The sequence below is a fragment of the Nematolebias whitei genome, chromosome 15, assembly GCF_014905685.2.
Source record: "Nematolebias whitei isolate Nwh7 chromosome 15, NemWhi1, whole genome shotgun sequence".
Classification (NCBI taxonomy): Eukaryota; Metazoa; Chordata; class Actinopteri; order Cyprinodontiformes; family Rivulidae; genus Nematolebias; species Nematolebias whitei.
The window spans coordinates 23,445,810-23,452,392 of NC_056512.1; the positions used below are offsets into that span (position 1 = coordinate 23,445,810).

General features: G+C 39.0%; 1 protein-coding gene across 1 annotated transcript in view; it reads right to left on the reverse strand.

Moving 5' to 3' along the window:
- The window catches only part of LOC119422147 (ubiquitin carboxyl-terminal hydrolase 43), a 122,675-nt gene that overhangs the window by 55,082 nt on the left and 61,010 nt on the right, over positions 1 to 6,583 (reverse strand). The gene's annotated exons all lie outside the window — the stretch shown is intronic.

Below are 6,583 nucleotides of genomic sequence, written 5' to 3' on the forward strand. Positions count from 1 at the left end.
TGTAAAAAAATCCTGTTGGGTGAATACCAGTCTGTACCAGAAATGCTGCAGCTAGCTGCTCCTGCTTACATTTGAGCTTCCCATAGCCTATACAATTTGTGTAAATAACTGTGTAATGTGAAATGAATGGTCCTGTAAAGGTTACTGAACAAAGTCTCATCACTAACATAACTACAGTAAGTTTACAAAACACATTTTTTCACTTGTATATGCAAATTGAGATTTAATGTAAACAAACGGTAAACAAGCGGAACACCAATGTCCCTCATCGCTGAGAGAATGGAATAGTGAATGTTTGTAGTTTAGGAGATGAGTGTTTTTCTAAACTGGAATTGAACAGGGAATGCTAGTAAACTTTCATGTTTTTGGTGCAAGATACCATCATCAGAGGTGGAGGGAGTAATTTTATTCACCACCTGGTGTAACGGCAAAGCCAGGAGTAGACTTTGACCACCGCAGGTTAATCTTCACGCCCCTGGATATTTATGATAGCAGCCATCTTGGATTTTGATGTGGCAATCCAACTTTCAAAAGGAAACTTTCTTACCCCTTGATGTAGCCACACACCAAGATGGAAGTCAGTACCTCACTTATTTTTCAAGTTATCATGCTCACAACATGCACGGATGGACAGATGGTATTACTGTACTTCGCTCTGTGACGGAGACAAAAAAGTTTTAAAAAGTTTCGTTTTGACTGTTTTTTGAGATCATTTGAAATTTGTCCCACCTGTGACAACGTAGAACTTTGCTCATGTACTGAAATGACTTGTTCATTATGGAGAACTGATGAGCAGTGCCAAAGAAAAACGAGATGCATTTGTTTTTGGATCATTTCTAATTTTGCTCTGCAAACAGGTCTCACTTGTACATGAGTCTTCGAGGCTCAATGTGACTTATCTGTTTAAATAAATAATGAACGAAAGAATTTCTAATTTTGCTCAAAATGTTTTTCCTTTGAGTTTTAAATTGTTGTTAATCCAGTGACATGGTCTTTTATATGCAGGTATTTCAGCTTATTTGTTTAATAAAGTGACTGATTCTCTGTCTGGTTGGGGATAGTTTTTCCAAATAGTCAAGAAAAACACCGATTTAAGAAAGACTGTAGCCAAGGCTTCATTAATTACTCAAACAAAAGGTTTACACAACTTAACAGTTTAAGGACACATTCAAAGTTTAAACAATTATCCAAAGAAACACAATTAACACATTTTAATCAACTACATAAACACAAAGTTTCACACATGAAGGCGCTTGAATCAAGATAACAAGAAGTAAAGAATAATTGTGCATTTTTCCTTTATTCATAAACTAAGGCAGCCTCGTCGTTCATATTGTGGAGTTGAAACAGATTTGACAGAGATTCAGGTTTCAAGTGTCTCTAGGCTGAGAAATTAGTAACTTTGCCATGGAATCAGCAGGGTGCAATGTATTTACTCTGGCTTCACATTTCATTTCTTACACCATCATTATGGCTGATATAAATCTGAAAGCCCACCTCACTGTTCATAAATAGATCAGAGACTCGAGGGGAGCAAAGCCCAGCAGCAATAAAATACTCCGTGTCAGTACGTTTTAAGACCCGAGGCACAAAAAGAAAAATCTGGTTTTTGACACCATTATAAACGCTCAGAGAATGTACTGAGCAGTACAAACTTAGGTGAACTGCATTATATAGGATAGTGTTCATTGTTAAACAAATAAAAGGTTTAAATGTCAATCTAGAATGTTTTTCAATGTTAAAGACCAATGTTAAATAAATGAAAAGTGATTTGTCTTTTTGTCAATGGAGTAAATACTGTAGGTGTGCTGAGTAGGAAAACATTAAAATTAAGTGTTGGTTATGTGAAGATAAATTACAGTAATAACAAAAAGAAAACAAGACGGACACATTTTTTAATATCAGATGTCAAGAACTTGTAAGAATTTAATTGTTCCCTTTTACCTTAATGTTTACCGTATTTTCCGCCGTACATGTCGCACCGCTCTATGAGTCGCATCAGTCCAAATATGCCTAATAAAGTGGGAAAATCCATAAATACGTCTCTTCGCCGTATATGTCGCATCTATTACGCGTCACCACTGACAACCCGGAAATGTGGGCCGGTGTTGTGCTAAAAATCGATTGGCTGCCAAATGGTGGCTGCGGGAGCGTGCACGGGAGGATTCTAACAAGAATTTAACAAAATTAACACTTAATAACAATTATTTGTTTGCTTGAAATTATAGTAAAGGTTCGCCTCAGTCTAACTTTTCCTTAATAAATGCACTTTGACGGTCAAATCAGCTGCATCTTCAAAAGTATTCGCTGCCTCGGTGCTCCGGGACTGAGGGAGGAAATCAGGAAGTAGGAACACTGCATATTTCTTCAAAATTTAACAAGATAAACACCTAAAACTGTTATTTGTTTGCTCGACATTATAGTAAAGGCGTGTCTCAGTTGAACTATTACTTAATAAATGCATTTCACCGAGGCAGCGCAGTGAAATGAAGCTGATTTGACGGTTGCTCCAGGAGAGCTGGACAAAGGTGGCAGGCTATGGCAAGCCGACTGTGTCATTAATAGCCACTTTTTACCTATTACATGACACAATGACATGCCATACTACTTGAGCGCCATCTAGCAGCTGAAAATGTTAGTGTTCAACATTTTCAGTCAGAATGAATGAAATCGGTCATATTTCAGCCAAAAATTGGTTTATAAATATGGGGAAAAAATCCATAAATATGCCGCTTTGGCATATAAGTTGCAAGTCATATAAATTATTAAAAAAAAAACACGACGTCTATGCCGAAAAACACAGTAGTTATGAGGAGTTCTCTTTGAGATTTGCAGCCGCACACCAAAATGGAAGTCAGTGCGTTGCTTTTTCAAGTTATCCAGCTCATAAGGTTTACAGTACAGCGTACATATGTGGAGGTAGCCATCTTGGATTTTACACCTGGATCTTGATCTTACACCTGCATGCAGCCACAAACCAAAATGAAAGAGGATACCTCACTTATTTTTTAGGTTTTCATGCTCACAACTTGGATGAATGTAAGGTTTCTCCATTTCTCCCTCATCGCTCTGCGATGGGGACAAAGCATGTGAAGCACCCAGATGGAAGAAAATTGATTTGTAAGGAGCAATATGTCTACAGTAGGCACCAGAGGACAGGAACAATGTGAAAGTGTTATCAGGTAGTTTCTGGAGAATCTAACAGTCAGTATAAACAGTAAGTGAAGGTCATCAGACACAGAGACTTGTTACAGTGGCTCAATGCTGAAACCAGCGGGCCTATGGGAGCATCCACACATGCTGTGAAGGCTCCACGGGCCTGGAACAGAGCACATCAAGTGGTGTTGTGTTGACAAGCATTACAGAACACCATATTATCTGCTTCTTTCCTACTGGCACAGGGATTGGACACTTTGGAATAACAAATTAGCCACACTAAAGGTTCACCTTTCCATGCGTAGGCTGCCTTTAGCACCAGAGCAAAGATGGCATCTGGAGTGGTTCTGTAACCTGTAGGATTGGACTGATGGTGAGTGGAGTCAAATCATGATCAGTGATGAATCTGTGTTACTTCAGATTATTATCATTTGCACGTGTGGTGGCACTGAGGGGAGTGGACCAATCCTGCTAATCTGAAGAGACAAACCAGTGTTACTCCTGGACCTAGTATCATGGAAGGAGGAGCTGTAGGGTCAGACTTCAGGTCAACTCTGGTTGTGATTCAAGAAACCCTGACTGCACAGTGGTACTGTTAGGATTAGTGTAATTTGGTTACTTGTGGATATTCTATATTTCTGTGTTTTGGGATTCTCATGGTTTCATCTTTCAGTCTGGTCTTGAGCAATTACACAGCACTAAAACAGCTTTAGTTAGGGTTTGTAATGACATTCTGTTAGCAAATTATTCTGGTCAGTTTGTGATACGTGTACTCCTGGACCTTACAGCTGCTTTTGATTCTGTGAACCACAGTATCCTTATGTCGCAGTTAGAATATTGGGTTAGGATTACAGGTGCAGCATCTGTGTTAAGATTGGAAATAGTGTATCAGCATCAGTGTCTCTTTCCTGTAGGGTCTCACAGGGCTCGATATTTGGATTACTTTATTTTCACTCTCTCTGTTCCCTTTGGGGTCTGTCCTGAGGAAACATGGCCTTTCATTTTATTGTTATGCTGATGATTGTCAGATTTATTTGCCCTTAAAACCCAACATCTCTTGCTCCATTTGCCCTCTGTTGAAATATCGATGATATAAAGACATGGATGGCTTCAATTTTTTTTAAGTTTTCATGATCAGAGAACTGAAGTCATTGTGTATAGCCCTAGCTCTACCATTGTCTCTGTTCCTGTTAACATTGACTCCCTTGAGCTATATCTTATGCAGTCTGTTACGAATCATGGAATGGTTTTAGACTCTGACTTTACAGTAAGTTTAATAAACAGATTATCTCTGTTCTGCAGAAAAGCTTCTTCCAGTTAAGGCAGATAGCTAAGCTTAAGTCAGTGTTGACTAGATCTGACTTTTGAAAAAAACAGTCCATGCCTTCATTACTACCCAACTGGACTACAGTAACACACTTTATACTGGGGTCAGTCAGGTCTCCTTTCACGTCTCCAGCTTGTTCAAAATGCTGCAGCTTGGCCATTAACAGGAACTCGTAGGTTTGATCATATTTCACCAGTTTTGCCCTCTCTTCACTGGCTCCGTGTGTGTCAGAATTGATTTTAAAATTCTCCTGTTGACCTTTAAGTGCATTAATGGCCTTGCACCCTCATACTTCTCTGACCTACTTCAACCTTATGTTCCTTCTTGGGTGCTGAGATCATCTGATCATCTGCTTTTGGTTGTACTAAAAACAAGATCGAAGCTCAGAGGAGATCGGGCTTTTACAGTCATGGGCCCTAAACTTTGGAGCATTCTGCCCCGCAACATTAGACAGGCCACTTCACTTCCTGTTTTTAAATCTCTCCTAAAAACATACACGTATTCACTGACGTTTAACACAGTGTGATTTGATTTACTACTTTATTGTTTCTCATTGTTTTTATGTTTTTATTTTCGTTGCTTTTAATTCCATCTTGTTATTTTAACTGCATTGATCTTATTGTTAAGCAGTTTGGTAACAGCTGCTGTTTTAAATGTGCTTTATCAATAATCTTGACTTCTGTTAGTTGTCTTTTTTTAACCTTGTTTAGTCAAGCCACGCCCACTCCCACCTGTTCCAGTTTGTCATCACCCCAGGTCTTACATTCTCTGTTCCCTCTCCTTGCCATTCAGGCATTAATGGTGTTCAGTTCATGTTAGGTTCATTTGTTCAATTGACTCAGTTTCTGTTTTCTATTATCCGGTGAGTTTCACCATTAAAATTTTCTAGCATGCTGCCACATCAGTGTTTTGTTATTTTAGTTGCTTTTTGTGTTAAAGTTCATCCAATCACCACGCTTCATCTTGGGTGCATCCTGTAAACACTCCACACCTGACAGCTATGTCAGCGACATCCTATCTGGATGTCTTACCCCTCATAACACAACACCTTGATACAATCAGCCAGTGAGACACCTGTTCACATACACACAACATGTGTGTCTGAACTGCCCGTGTATCATATTGAGGTACTCCGATCTTCCTGTTTGTGGGATTAACTCGCACATTACCTTTGACCCAACACTGATCTGCCAGATGTTGAAGGCCAGTTGCAACAGCTGAAGGTCAACCTGCTCTGTATGACTCCATTCTGCATCAAACTGACACTTGTTTCCAGGACTGGGATGGGGTAGAGGTGGGGGTTATGGGGTGACACCCTCATTTTTCCACATGTGCCCCAAGTGCCAACTTCATTATATGTAATCATTTCAGTACAGTCATATGAGCTTTCACCACGTACAATTTGATTCAATTTCCATCACTTCCTGTGGCTGCTGCTTTGTCAGTGAGTGCATTTTTCTGAATAATTATGTAGGTCTTTCTTTACATTAATGGTGGAATGTCATCCCGCAAAAAAGATTATTTCTCCTCTTGAATGCAGATGATTTCTTCCTGTACTATATCCCGACAGCAGAATCTTTAAAAATTACCAACTCTCATATTCCAAAGAATCTTAAATGATCCCAATGCTCACCTCCATTTTGATAAGAGTCTGATTAGATGTATCTTTAATAGTAAATCAGCTACGACTTCACATCTTTACAAATATCTATAATTCGCTTATTGTCCTTTATCACAGAGTGAAAAGGGTGAAGTGGAAATACCCTCCATCCATCCATCCATTCATGCATGTTGTGAGCATGATAACTTGAACATTAAGTGAGATACCAACTTCCATTTTGATGTGTGGCTTCATCTAGAAGCAAAAAATGTTCCTTTCAAAAATTGGGTTGCCACATCTAAATCCAAGATGGCTTCTGCCATAAATGACATAAACGACCATCCGTGTTATGAGCATTAAAATAGGAAAAAAGCAACATGCCGACTTCTATTCTGATGTGTGGCTACATATACTGTAGGTGTAAGAAAGGTTACTATCAAAAATTGGGTTGCCACGTCAAAATCCAAGATGACCACCATATATATATATATATATATATA